Raw genomic sequence first — 14973 nt, 5'->3', positions numbered from 1 at the left:
TTAATCAAAGACTTTCTGGGTTAACTCAGTAAATCTCTGTGGCCAAAACTTTAATTCAAATGCTAAACCAATCTTTAAGGAGAATATATCTAGAACTAAAAAAAAAAATCAAAGCATAACTTCAAAAATAACAAAAAACAAACCTATATTCCACTCAGGAAACCAAATCAAAATGTATCTGTATTTATGCCCTTGATTTGAAAGAACACCCTTTCAAAAACAGTCAGAATTTTTGCAAGTCTGTCCCTCTCTAAGGAGATCTGGAAATACGTAGGTGGCTCCTTCATTGGAACCAGGACTGGAGTGTGACAGGACATGCAGTGCAGGGAGAAAACAGAAAATGCAATGCAACATGCAGGGACAATCCCTCAGAACAAAGAATTGTCTCGACCAGATGCCGATGGTGCTCTCCTTGGTGAGAAACACCGACTCTCTCGACTAGAATGACTGACTATCAGATTCCGTCATGATCTGAAGGCTCCGCTGTGGTAGCAGATGTTCAAGCAGCAAGAGCATTAGGCCTCTAAAAGGAAAAATTATCTTGATCAAACTAATGTCTGAACATAATTCTACTTTTACTTTACTTTTCTTTCTTCTCACTTGACCACTTTAAAAAGGAATCATGTTCTTGCTGTGTTAATCATAGCGCTTGCACAACGCAAAAGCAATTTAAAAATCAACCACTTCTCTCTACTTTTTCTTGACTTGCAATTTCTTAAAAGTTCAGAGCACACAGGTTTCCCTGAAGCTCCAGGAGTAGAGGCTCTGTGCCAGGCTAAGCCAATCAGCATGCCCTATCTCTGCCACAACGGAAAATTCAGGGGTGAGCTGTCTAATACAGTCTCAAGACCTTGGCTGGGCCTGCAGAAACAAAGTCACTCTTTCAGATTGAATATGAATAAGAAAACAGCAGCCCAAGAGGCTGCTGGCAACAATGCTGGGAGCAGGAGGGGAACCAGAAGGCAGAGCCCCACCAACGAGCTGCTCAAGCTACCTTCCTGAAGCCTGAATTACTTACGGACTTTTCAGTTAACAGCCAATAAATTCCCTTTATTTTTTGGGTCAGAGAGTAAGGTTTTCTGTTACAACAAAAACATTCAGCTGATAGGAAGATTAAAGGGAAAGGCACACTTGAGTACTCTGGGTTAGAGTAGTATAAAATTAGTAATTCTGAATAAAGCCAAATATCTTAGGAAAGACACTTGATAAGACATATGCAAAAAAACCACAGGCTGGTATAAAAAAGAGTTACTTTCAAGATAGCTCAAATAGTATAAAACTTTACTTAGTAATGCGACCAGCTGCTATATGCTTTATTACTCCTGTCTTTCTCTTCTTACCCCCAAAATCTGCTAGACTTTCAGTCTTTCTCATCTCAGCTAACAGCCTCTCTACTCTTCTGGTTTCCCAGGCCTAAAATCTTGGTGTCATTCTTGAGCACTCCTTCCTTCCTTCTCGTATTCCACAGCCTATCTGTTAGCAAATCCTATTGGTTCTACCTTCATAATATACCCCGAACCCAGGCACTTCTCACTACCTCCACTGCTCTCTCTCTGGTCCAAGAAACTAACATCTCTTGCCGGGATTACTGCAATGGCCTCCTAACTGGTCTTCTTGCCTCTACACTGGCCCACCCATGATACCTGCTCAACAGCCTCAAAGCAGTATGATAAAAAGCACATGAGATCAAAGGGAACAAAAGAAAAAACAAACAAGTGGGAGCTCGTCAGACTAAAGAGCTTCTGCAAGGCAAAAGAAACTAGGATCAAAACAAAGAGACAACTCACCAACTGGGAGAAAATACTTGCAAATCATATATCTGACAAGGGGTTAATCTCCATAATACATAAGGAACTCACACAACTGAACAATAAAAAAAAAACAGCCTGATCAAAAAATGGGCAGAGGAGATGAACACACATTTTCCAAAGATACACAGATATGGCCAACAAACACAAGAAAAGATGTTCAACATCACTAATCATCAGGGAAACACAAATCAAAACTACACTAGGATACCACCTAGCACCCACTAAAGTGGCTATAATCACTAAGACTGAAAATAATGAATGTTGGAGAGGGTGTGGAGAGAAGGGAACCCTCCTACACTGCTGGTGGGAATGCAAGCTGGTGCAGCCACTATGGAAAACAGTATGGAGATTCCTCAAAAAACTAAAAATAGAACTACCATACGACCCAGCTACCCCATTACTGGGTATCTACCCAAACAACTTGAAATCAACGATCCACAGTAACATATGCACCCCTGTGTTCATTGCAGCACTATTCACAATAGCCAAGACATGGAAGCAACCCAAGTGCCCATCCACCGATGATTGGATAAAGAAGATGTGGTATATATACACAGTGGAATACTACTCAGCCAGAAAAAAGACAAATTCATCCCATTTGCAGCAACATGGAAGGACCTGGAGGGAATTATGCTAAACGAAATAAGCCAGACTGAGAAAGACAAACACCAGATAATTTCACTCATATGTGGAATGTGAACAAACACACGGACAAAGAAAACAGTTCAGTGGTTACCAGGGGTAGGGGCGTGGGGGGTGGGCACAGGGGGTGAAGGGCAGCACCTTTGTGGTAACAGTCAAGAAACAATATACAACTGAAATCTCACATTGATATAAACTATTATGAACTGAATAAAAAAAAAGAAAGAAAGAAAAAAAGCATGTGAGATCACACCCCACCTCTGTTCAAAACCCTCCAGTGGCTCCCGACTCAGAGCACAGGCTTAAGTCCACAATGCCTACAAGGCTCCAACTCCTGCCCGGCAGCCGCACCAGCCTCCTAGTTCCTTACCCGCATGCGTGGCCTGCTACAGGGCCTTTGCATCTGCAGGTCCCTCCGCCTCTGCCATTCCTCCCCAAGACGCCTGTATGACTTGCCACCTCACCTCTTCCGAGAGCTCACTCAGTTACCCCTTATAGACAGTGTTCTCACTCACCCTATCTAAAACTGTCATCCCATCCCCATCCCTGGCACTCCTGTCCTTCTTCCATGATTTTTTTTTTCTTTTTTAGCGCTTGTCATCCTTTAACTTGATAAATAATTTATTATTTATTTTGTTTACTGCCTGCCACCTGCTCCAGAATGTATGCTCCATAAGGGCAGGGGTGTCAGTCTGTTTTTTCACTCTGTATTTCTAGCACTTAGAACGGTGCTTGGCACACAGTTTATTTACTAAATAAATATTTGCTGAGGGGATGACTGAATATGGCAGAAGGAATTAAAACATCACGCCAATTCCTTTTACTTTCATATACAAGAGAGACTTTCCCAAAAGGGCTGTGCTGTCGATAAACCATTCCACTGCCTTATCTCCACATGACTGAAATGATACAGAAACCACACCACTTCCTTCTGTAACTACGAGCCCTGAGTCGTGTCAAGATCCAGTGAGGAAAATTTTCCACTGTTTTTGCTGCATATACTCAAGTTTGACATATAAATTAAAAGATCTTAAGAAAGGCTTATATAAGTAAACATCATTTCCCAAGATCTAAAATACTGCTTAAGGCAAACAATGGCTCGGTGTTATACTCTGACAGTACCTCGTAGTTACAGCAAGTTAAGTAATTGTGGAAATAGTCGCAGACAAAAAGAAAATACAGTCCTTTCCTTGGTGCAAACAATGTGGTCTGACAAAGGGAGCTTCAAAGCACCACCTACACTCAACCACAATCTTGCACTCAGCAGACCAGCGAGCGTTCAGAGGTAATATTCATATTTAAATTGTAAGTCACCAAAGGCCCTGAATAAGACGAGAGAGTGTTAAAATCAGATTGTTAGAAACTCCTCTCTGACAAGCATGAAGCACAATCTACAGGAGACGAAACCTTGCAAACCTGTAGGTCTAAGAGCGAAGCCCTCAAGATCACACATCCCGGCTTCTGCAGGCGAAGCACGTGGGAACACAGGGAGAGCTCACCTCCTTGTGAATGAAACATCCACGCTTCACTCTCTTTCTTCCGTCAGCACATCTCTTCAGACTCAGATGTGCTGGTGTAGAGGGTTTCCATGAAGTTCTGTGGCATGGGATGGACTGCGCATTCCCTTGTCCTTTCTTTCTTTTTAGTATCACTCTTTCAGCCCTGAGACATCTAGTTTAGCTACTTATCAACTGATATTCTTATGTTACCGAAAGGATTGTAAGGAACGTAGTCTTAGAGTCAGGAGACCTGAGATTCTGTTCAAATGCTGCCTTAACTGGCTAGCCCAATCTTGGCCAACTCACTTTTCTCTCTGGGCCTTAGTTTCCTCATCTTTAAAATAAACGACAGAATGAAGTCTTCCCCTCTCACATCCTCTGAGTCCATGAACTACACTCCCTGACACAGTGCTTCCAAGACTTCACCTATCACTTAGGTGCTGAGTAACGCAAGGCAAATCCCACTGACACCCGCCTGCTCTCTCCAAGGGAACCGCTACTCTGAATGCAGTGTTTAACACTCTCGTCCTTATATGCTCTTACTACATGTAGTACGTATCCCAAACAATACATAGCACTGCTTTGCACATTGTTAAATTTTCTATGGATGTATAAAAATTGTATTGTTCTATATGCGTCTTTTTATAATGTGCTTATTTTTCACTCAACGTTCTAAGTTATTTCCATGGTAGATACACATAGTTCCTTTTAATTCATTTTCTCTGTTACATAGTGCTCCATCCTATGAATATCTTACAGCTGTATTTATCCATTCTCCTGTTGAGGGACCTTTTAGGTTGTTTCCGTATTTTGGCATTATAAGCAACTGCTGCAATAAAACTTGAAAAGATGCTTTTGTCACTGTTGTCTGGGCAAAAATCTGTAGTACAGATTCACAGAAGTGGGATTCTGGGTCTAATGATAGTTTTGGTAGACATGTTGGCAATCCTCATTGGGATTTTCCACTTCCAAATGCACAATACTGAAAAACGATAATTTTTAAATACTCTTGAAGGACAAAGAGTAAACTTTCATACATGGAAAGATATACTGCACTACGTATAGAAAGTCTCAATATCATGTATGTCAATTCATCCCAAGTTAATTATAAATTTAATGATACTCTTTATCACTTTAAAGTTCCCTTCTGGGGCTGGCCCGGTGGCATAGTGGTTAAGTTGGCACGCTCCGCTTCGTGGCCCGGGGTTTGCAGGTTTGGATCCTGGGTGTGGACCTAGCACTGCTTGTCAAGCCATGCTGTGGCGGCATCCTACATAAAAAAGAGGAAGACTGGCACAGATGTTAGCTTGGCAACAATCTTCCTCAAGCAAAAAGAGGAAGACTGGGAGCCACCCTGGTGGTGCGGCAGTTAAGTTTGCACATTCTGCTTCAGCGGCCCGGGGTTTACCGGTTCAGATCCCGGTTGCAGACCTATGCACAGCTTGTCAAGCCATGCTGTGACAGGCGTCTCATATATAGAGGAAGATGGGCACGCATGTTAGCTCAGGGCTAATCTTCCTCAAAAAAAAAAAAAAAAGATTGGCAACAGATGTTAGCTTAGGACCAATCTTCCTCACACACACACAAAAATTCCCTTCTATTCTTGGCTTGCCAAAAGTTTTCATCATAAATGGTGTTGAATTTCATCAAGTGCTTTTTCTCCATCTATTGACATGATCACAACATTTTCTTCCTTCAATGTGTTAATACATAAATTAACTAGTAATAATCCATATTAAGAGCTTTCTTAAAGAGTAAACCATTTGTGGTAGTTTCTAAATATGTTCCTAAATTCTTTCATATCCTTCTTTTCAAGAGGGGGAACCTAATAACCTTGAGTGTGGGCTAGACTGAGTAACTCCCTTCTAACAGAAGAACGTGGAAGTGACACAGTAGGACTTGTGAGGTTAGGTCTTAAAGGGCAACACAGCTTTCTCCCGGCTCTTTCTTGGATCATGCACTCTGGGGAAAGCCAGCCACCATGGTGTGAGGACATTAAAGGAGTCTGTGGAGAGGCCCAGGGTGAGCACTGAGGCCTCTGCCAACAGCCGTGAGAGTGCACCATCTTGGAAGTGGGTCCTCCCGACGTCAAGCCTTAGAGAAAGCAGCCCCTGCTGACAGCCTAACTACAATCTCACGAGAGATCCCGAGCCAGAACCACTCAGTCAACTGCTCCTGAATTTCTGTAAATTAGCTTAGGTTTTTGTTGTTTTAAGTCCTTCCATTTTGGGATAAACTGTTATACAGCAATAATTAACACACTATCCTTGTATTCCCGGGATAAATTCAATTTTGTCATTATTGAATGATAAATAGTTTGATCTCTGTCCCTGGTTTCTGGGAGGGAACCTCTAAATTCTTGGAATCTCCTGGGTAACAGGAGCATCTTTGTTATTCACGAGCCTCATGGGTCATACCTGAGTTTATGCTAAGGGATGACCCAGGATGGAGTCTGGTCACCTGATGACCAACCATGTGATTAGAGGGCTGGGGCTCAGAGCCAGCCAGAACTTCAGGGAGAGGATACGGCTGAAGACTGAGTTCAAATACATGACCAATTATTCGATCACGCCTACATAATGGAGCCCCAATAAAAACTCTACGCCCTGCTCAGATGAGCTGCCTGGCTGGTGAACGTATCTATGTGCTGGCAGGATGACGCACCCCGATTCTAGGGGGAGAGGGCACGGAAGCTCCGTATTTGGAACCCTCCCAGGCCTCACCCTATGTGTCTCTCACTCTGTCTCTTTTTTTTTTTGCTGAGAAAGATTAGCCCTGACGTAATGTCTGTTGCCAATTTTTTTTTTTTTTTAAATCTCCCCAAAGCCACAGCACATAGCTGTATATTCTAGCTGCAAGTCCTTCTAGTTCTTCTATGTCAACCACCACCACCACAACATGGCTACTGACAGACGAGTGGTGTGGTCTTGTGCCCGGGAACCGAACCTGGGCTGCCCAAGCAGAGCACGCTGAACTTTACCCAGCAGGCCCTCAGGACTGGCTCACCCTATGTGTCTCTTTTATTTGGATGGTCTCAGTCTTATCCTTTATAATGAAACTACCATTGTAAGTATACCACTTTCTTGAGTTCTATGAGTAATTTTAGTGAACTGTCAAATCTGAGGGGGCTGTGGGAATCCTCCTGGATTTGCAGTCAGTGAGCCAGAAGCGCAGTGCCCTAGGGACCCCCAAACGGGCGACTGGCGTCTGAAGTAAGGGCAGTCTTGTTGGGGACTATGCCCTTAAACCTGTGGAGAGTGACGCTAACTCTGGGTACCTTGTGTCAGAACTGTACTGCAGTAATGTAGACACGATTTTGTTTAAATACACCACTGCTAATATTTTGTTAGGTTTTGCATCTATGTTCATAAGTAAGACTGATCTATAATTTTTTCTCCTATCATCTATATCTGGTTTTGGTATCAAGGTTATACTAGCCACACAGAATAAGCTGAGGCACTTTCCTTATTTTGCTATTTTCTGGAATAGTCTGTGGAAATGCAGACATATCTACCACTTGAGTAGGTTGACAGAACTCGCCATTAAAATCATTTGTGCCAAAGGCTCATCTGTAAGACTATGGGATGGAGCAGATCTTCCTACAAATTAAATCTCTCTAATAATTACAGAAATATCCAAGTTTCCTATTAAGTCAGAGGCGATTTTATTAAGTTACATTTTTTACAAAATTGTTTTATTTAAACTGTAAAATTTATCAGCATAAAGTTATTTGAGGTATTCTTTTATTTAAAAAAAAACCTCGTCTATATCTGAAGTTATGTCCCCCTTTACATTTCCAGTACTATTTGTGCTTTCCAGATCTTTCTTGATCAACTGTTCATATGGTTTATTTTATCAGCCTTTTCAAGAAATCAACTTTGTTTTGTTAATCCTCTCCACTGTACCTTAAAAAAATTTTTTCCATTAATTTCAAGTCCCAGTTCTTATCACTGATCACTCTAGACACTTGGATGTTTCTCTGCGTGCCTCAGTCTTCTCATCTGTAAAGTGAGAGTGATCACAGTACCCACCTCTCGGGGTTGTAAAGAGTAAACGAGACAATCCCTGTAAAGCGGGACACGGGTTTGGGACACAGTGAGTGCTCCACAAGTGTTACCTTTTATCGTTATCATCCAGTTTACTGGAATTTATTCTGTTGTTCTTTTCCTACCTTAAATTAGATGCTTAGCTTATTTTTTAAATTTTTTAATATGAGCACATAAGGCTACAATGTGTCACACAAGTTTTAACATGTTCTAATTTTCTTTATTGTTTAGTTCTAGATGTTTTCTGATTTACAGTAGCATTTTATTTTTGACCTGTGGGATTTGCAGAAGTAGGTTTTTAAATTTCTAAACGTGGGTTTGTATATACTGTTTGTTATTCATTTTTAACTTAAGTGCTTTTGTTGATGGAAAATATGGTTGATATGATTATTTAGAACGTCTTAGAAGTTGCTGGACAGTCTGGTAAATGGTCACTTTTAATAAAATGCTAACTTCTAAAACCAAACCTAACTTCCAAAACCAAATGACCCTGTCATGCTCTCTGCTTAAAAATCTATGAATATTCTCATTGCATAGGACGGAATTAACAGGACATAAAAGACTGTTATGATGTGGCTCTGCTGGGCTTTCTAGCACCATCCTCCCCACTCCGCACCCTTACACTGCTCCAGCCATCCTGAGACCAGGTGGCTCCTCTCTGGACAGGCATTCCCTCCCAGACCTTCCTTTCTCTGCACATCCTCTGTGCACTTCCTTAGAGTTTTCACCAGGTTAACCATAATTCATTCTTGCAGACTTGTTCCATGAGTCTCCTCTGTAAGCAATCCCTGATCCCTACTCATCAGGGAGAGCGAGGTGTCCCACCGGCACTTCTAGTGTACTCAGAACGTGCACCTACGGGCTTCACAGCTCCTGACGAGCATTCATTCAAAAACCATTTATTAATTACTTGGGACATGCTCCACACTGGTGACATCACAGTAAACGAACAGAAATGATGCCTCCTCTTTTTTTTTTTTTTTTTAAGATTTTATTTTTTTCCTTTTTCTCCCCAAAGCCCCCCAATACATAGTTGTATATTCTTCGTTGTGGGTCCTTCTAGTTGTAGCATGTGGGACGCTGCCTCAGCGTGGTTTGATGAGCAGTGCCATGTCCGTGCCCAGGATTCGAACCAACGAAACACTGGGCCGCCTGCAGCGGAGCGCACAGACTTAACCACTCGGCCACGGGGCCAGCCCCATGATGCCTCCTCTTTTAATGCTTATCTTGTCAGGTGGTTTTTTGACTTATCTTGCAGCACTTGTCATCGTCATCTCCATCTTCCAGCACATTACTAACCAAAGCAATAAATGTTCAATAAATGAATGCAAGGAATAAAAGATATTAATATCTTGAGGGAAACATAATCAGGGAGTTAAACCAACTATAAAATCACATAATATACTCTAATAGCTCTTTATAAGTATACTGACATCTAAAAATGCATCTCCAACCCTTAGAGTTACAGCCAGTTACCACTAACCCAACAAGGACCATCCAAGTACTAGCTCAGGAGCTTTGCTCCTGTAACCACAGCCCTCTGGTGGTTTCCACATGTCAGAGGAAAGAACTTTAGATCCAAGTCATGAAATACAGAACTTTAGTATACTTGGGTATACTCAAAAGCCCTCTTCCGAAAATATTTCTGGCTTATTCCATATTTTGAATGATCTTAGCTCTAAGTTTATCAGCTTTTTCTTATAATACTGTTTTTTATACTATGAAATAAGAAATCTAATATGTTCTACATACTTTACATATATTAACTCATTTAATCCTTGTACTAATTTTATGAGGCAAGTATTCTCATTATGCATACTTTTGTAAGAATAAATCTGAAAATCAAGAAGCAGTGCAGGATTTTTTTTTTGAGGCGGGGGGAGATTAGCCCTGAGCTAACGTCTGCTGACAGTCCTCCTCTTTTTGCTGAGGAAGACTGGCCCTGAGCTAACATCCGTGCCCATCTTCCTCTACCTTATATGTGGGATGCCTGCCACAGGATGGCCTGACAAGCGGTGCCATGTCCACACCCGGGATCCGAACCAGCAAACCCTGGGCTGCCAAAGTGGAACGTGCGCACCTAACCACTGCACCACAGGGCCGGCCCAGTGCAGGGGTTTTTTTTTTTTTTTTTTTTTTATTAATGTTATGATAGATTACAACCTTGTGAGATTTCTTTTAGTGATGACAACCAGCTACCACTCTGAAGGGCCAGTGACAGAGTGGACTTACGGAACAGGAGGTGATCTGAGTCATAACAGGGGTGGACTACAGCAGACCCTTGTGGTGCTCCGATACACCTCCCTCAGCCTACCTTTCCTCCTTATACCTAGGGTGGACTGTTGCACGCCGTGGCCCACAGCATCCGCCATCAAGTGTGAGCCAAAGCACTGCTCTGTTCTGCTCTTCGGGCTTTTCTCCAAACCTAAAGAAGATGCTCAGTGTATGTAGGCACAACCACACAAACGCTAGAGTTAAAGCCCCAAGAGCAACCCCCAATTAACAAAAAAGCAGAAGTCAGCGGCTAAATAGCCCAAGCTCCCTGTCCTCTGGCGGGACAACACTGAGGTACACTCAGAGTTCCCAGGGGACTGAACTCCAGCTGCCTGGAGTGATAACCAGCTCACTAACACACTTTCTGCTCCTGTACTCTCTTTTTTGTCTCATTTTCCCATCCTCTCATTTCGGCTTCTTTGGATCACCCTCCAAATAAACTACCCAGCCCTAAGTCCTTTGCTCAGGCTCTGCTTTCAAAGGAACCCTAGTAAGAGGTGGTGCAGTCAGGACTCAAACTGAAGCAAGCTGGCTCCACTGTCTAGGCTTTTAACACGAGTGTGCTGCCTCTTTAAAACAGCAGACCGTGGTAGAGTACCCGACGGGATGCGAAACCAAAGTTAGAAGCAGTGAACAAGTGTAGACACAGCCACGTGGGGAGATCTTAACTCTCTAGTGTTCAAGAAAACAGTGGAAAAAAAGGGCAGAATACCTGTAGCAAAACCTAATTAAGTCAACGAACACACACACATGCACCAACATCACTGTCTGTTCTATAAGGATACATCCATTTAAAGACACACACCAAACAAATTAGAGTGCTCTCCTCCAGCAGGAGGAAAGGAAAACGGAGTGGACATCAACAAAGGAGATAAAATAAATCAATTGAGGGGCCTTACAAAGAACACAGACAGTAATCTTACTGTCATAAACTGAAGGTATGATTAACTCAAGTTTCTGAACCACAGTCCAAAACAGAGAAAATAAAGGGAAACACATTGTCACTAAAAGTCAGTATTACTTGTCATGAATAGGAGGTTATGTCAAATAAACACATAACTATGAAATTTTTAAGACTTCACCTGTGTACCACCTGAAATCATTCTGAATACTACTTGTAGTACACACTCCACGCTTTGGGAAACAGTGTTGTGACTATTCTGAGTTAAAAATGATAGAGGGGATCATAAAATATACATATATATATATATAATATGTGATAGAAATTTTTTTTCCTTTTTCTCCCCAAAGCCCCCCTGTACATAGTTGTATATTTTTAGTTGTGGGTCTTTCTAGCTGTGGCATGTGGGACGCCGCCTCAGTATGGCCCAACGAGCGGCACCATGTCCGTGCCCAGGATCCAAACCAGCGAAATTCTGGGTGGCGAAGCAGAGAGCGCAAACCCAACCACTCGGTCACGGGGCCGACCGCTAATACAAATATTAATTCAAGAACTTTAGATTTATGTTAAAGAGAGGAAATAACTTGATAATAGTTCAATAACAAAGACTTTTCTTAATGTAAATGCTTTTTTCCTCAATAACGTAATGTTTTCCAGTTTTGCACAATGAATAATTACAAAACAAATAGTGACTACTTTATTTTCAATATACAGTGTTGGAATATTTCTAAATACTGCAAAGTCCTAAATGACTCATCAATTAAGAGTTGAAAAGAACTTTAATAAAAGCATCGAAACTAGCTAGTTTTATTCTGAGGTAACTTACCACATCACCATACGGTAGTTCTCTGAGGACATTACCATACTAACGCTTGTTTGTTAATGTGGAACTATCAAATTCTGCTTAATGAACTTCTTCACAGCCCCCTATCGTGTAGCAGGAATTCTATTACAACAAGATCAATCTTCAGTAAGAGTGTCAGAATTATACCTGTAGAAATACTTCAAACATTCTTAAATTTTACTAAATCTTATACAGCATTTAAAATTATAGCAAAAGGGATAAAAATGAACAGGATAGTATTTCTTTCTTTAAAAATTGCTCTTCTAAAAGAGGCAATATTTTACTTTTCTCATAATATCTCCTTTTCGATATGCTGAGGATTGAAAATGATGTACAAAAATATTTACTGTATGTAAATAAAGGAAGAGACCAACAATACAGCAGAACCTCAATTTTAATGTTTCTTTAAACTCAGAAAACGCGGCTCCAACTGAATTTGAAGAATTACTTATGCTTGCTACTAAGGATGCCCAACATCATCCCTACCACGCAGACAAAGAATGCAGGCATCATCAGCGCTTTCCGACATCCAGTCACAAATCAGTACTGTCTCTTCCTTCACAACGCCTTTCCAATGAGTCTTTCTTTTCTATTTCCACCGTTTCCACTCTGACTAAACTGTCATCACCTCATGCCCAAGCTCTCCTCCAACCTTCTGAGCTCCCTGACACCTCACTCCATTTCTCTAATGATGGATGCTCACACACTACTGCTAGAGTGAGCTCCCTAAAATATAATTTTCTTTAGGCCACACTCCCTACTTTCTCCAAGACCTCTACCACACTCCTACAGAAATATTCATTTTCCATCAGTTGGCTTTTCCAGAAATATCTTTGAATTCTTTCTTTACCTATTCAAATTATTCTCATCTTTCAAAGCCCAGCTTGACTAACCGCTCCCACGTTCCATCCTGCTCTCAGAGCTGCGGATCCTGATGAAGTAATAACGTGCTCACTCCTTTGGCTTTCATCACTTTCCCCTGGCAATGCTGGTTATCATTCCTCGGATTACTCATATACGTAACTTGCTGATATGGCTTCAAACAGAGGATGGCGACCATGTTCTTCATTTTCTGATTCCTCCTTTATGACTCGTCTGTTATAGTTTAACAGGGACCAAAAAAAAGTAATATCCCATAGAACAAAAATAAGTGCTCTGGGGCCCAAACTAAGAAGGAACATATTCTTAGAGTCACAGAATATAGATCAGAAAGGATCTCAGGGATGAAGTGGTACTTGAGATGTGCTTTCACAAGTTGATAGGCCTTTTACAAGCAAGAAAAAAGGAAAAAGAATGCCAGGAGAAAAGAACAGCATGACTAGAGGGGAGAGAAAATAGAGGACAATTTCAAATCGGTGGTTGAAAAGTATCATACACTTAGGGGTACAGGAGAAGAAAATTAAATATTTGCCAAATAACCAGTGCTTAAAGGTTTTCATCATTTCACGTAAGTTGATTTCTACCTTCATCAAGAGTATCCTAATCATCTCTCTGCTTTTCATATCTCCCCCTTCCAAACTATCACTCATCACCGCTAGATTAATTTAAACAAAACACAATTTTGATCCAAAACACCTGTTAAAATTTTTCAGTGACTGCCAACCACTCACAAAATAAAGTCTAAACTCCTTAACACGGCTTTCAGAGACCTTCACAAGCAAGACCTCCTCCAGCCTCATCCCTCAAACCGTCGCCCACATGCTGAATTCAAACCACACAAAACGATTCCTTGTTTTGTATACTCTACACATTGCAAGCTTCCCCTGCTTAAGCTGGGCTCTGTGCATGAAATTCACTTGCCTCTCAAATTCCAGTCAACAATCTACTCATCCTTCAAGACTCCACTCAGATGTCATTTCCTATGTGCAGCCTCCCTGACAAGTCTCTCCTCTGACCATGCTGCTGGAGTCTTTCCAGGTGATGCCAATACACCTTTTCAATACAGCACTTTTCTTTTTTTTTAAGATTTTTTTTTCCTTTTTCTCCCCAAAGCCCCCCCAGTACATAGTTGTGTATTTTTAGTTGTGGGTCCTTCTAGTTGTGGCATGTGGGACACTGCCTCAGCATGGCCTGATGAGTGGTGCCATGTCTGTGTCCAGGATTTGAACCAGCAAAACCCTGGGCCGCCAAAGCAGAGCGTGTGAACTTAACCACTCAGGCACGGGGCCGGCCCCACAGCACTTTTCAAATTGCACTTAAGTTAACTGTTTGCATACTCATCTCTAAACAGACTATTCTTTGAGAGCTAAGCAAGGAAGATTAGTAATAAATACTTTTCACTCTTGAAGAGGTTCAACATTTATAAGGAGAGGAAAACATATTAGAACTACTTACGAACTCATAAGGAAAGTGATTAAAGAAACTAAAGAAACTAAAATAAAGTCACAGCAGTGACACAGGGCTATTTTCAATTGTTAAGAAATCAGTTTTCATATTGTTCTAATTACTTTCTTAAAAGACTTTTCCTTACCTCAGAGATGTGGCTAGATAAAACTGTACTTCCAATTTTCTCCAAACAGCTTTGATCTATGCTTCCATCTCATGAATTCCAACACAGTATTAAACTGATGCATATTTTCATAAATCTGTTCAGGAAAAAAAGAATTTATTTATGACTGAAAGAACTTTCATTTGTCAAAATAACAAATGTAGAAGTAATACTAAAAATTTAATGTGTAAAACTATACATTTGCAAAGTAAAGTCAAGGAAAAGTTCTACAGTACGTTAGAAACCTATCATTTTACCATTTTCCCAACCTCTGCCCAAAGAAGTTTCCCATTTTGAGTATTTTCAACTTTACAAAGGTAACAGGAGTTCTGATGAAAAAATTACTTATGTAAAATTTCTGTATTAGCTTAGACTTTCTAAAAAAAAATCACATCTTAAATTGAAAAAACAGGAACAGCAAGAAGCAGCACTAAAATACACAATTCTATAATATTAAGATTCCTACTT

General features: G+C 41.0%; 1 protein-coding gene across 1 annotated transcript in view; it reads right to left on the bottom strand.

The window, feature by feature from the left end:
- Positions 1-14602, bottom strand: part of BMPR1A (bone morphogenetic protein receptor type 1A) — a 63192-nt gene extending 48590 nt beyond the window's left edge. The window contains exon 1 of the mRNA XM_046653858.1: positions 14488-14602. The gene's annotated coding sequence lies outside the window, so the exon portion shown is untranslated. The remainder of the gene's footprint in view (positions 1-14487) is intronic.
- Between the last annotated feature and the right edge of the window lie 371 nt (positions 14603-14973).

Source organism: Equus quagga, chromosome 2 (assembly GCF_021613505.1).
Source record: "Equus quagga isolate Etosha38 chromosome 2, UCLA_HA_Equagga_1.0, whole genome shotgun sequence".
In the NCBI taxonomy this organism is placed as follows: Eukaryota; Metazoa; Chordata; class Mammalia; order Perissodactyla; family Equidae; genus Equus; species Equus quagga.
The sequence above is the reverse complement of the archived record's forward strand: the minus strand, read 5'-3'. Positions and strand labels throughout refer to the sequence as shown.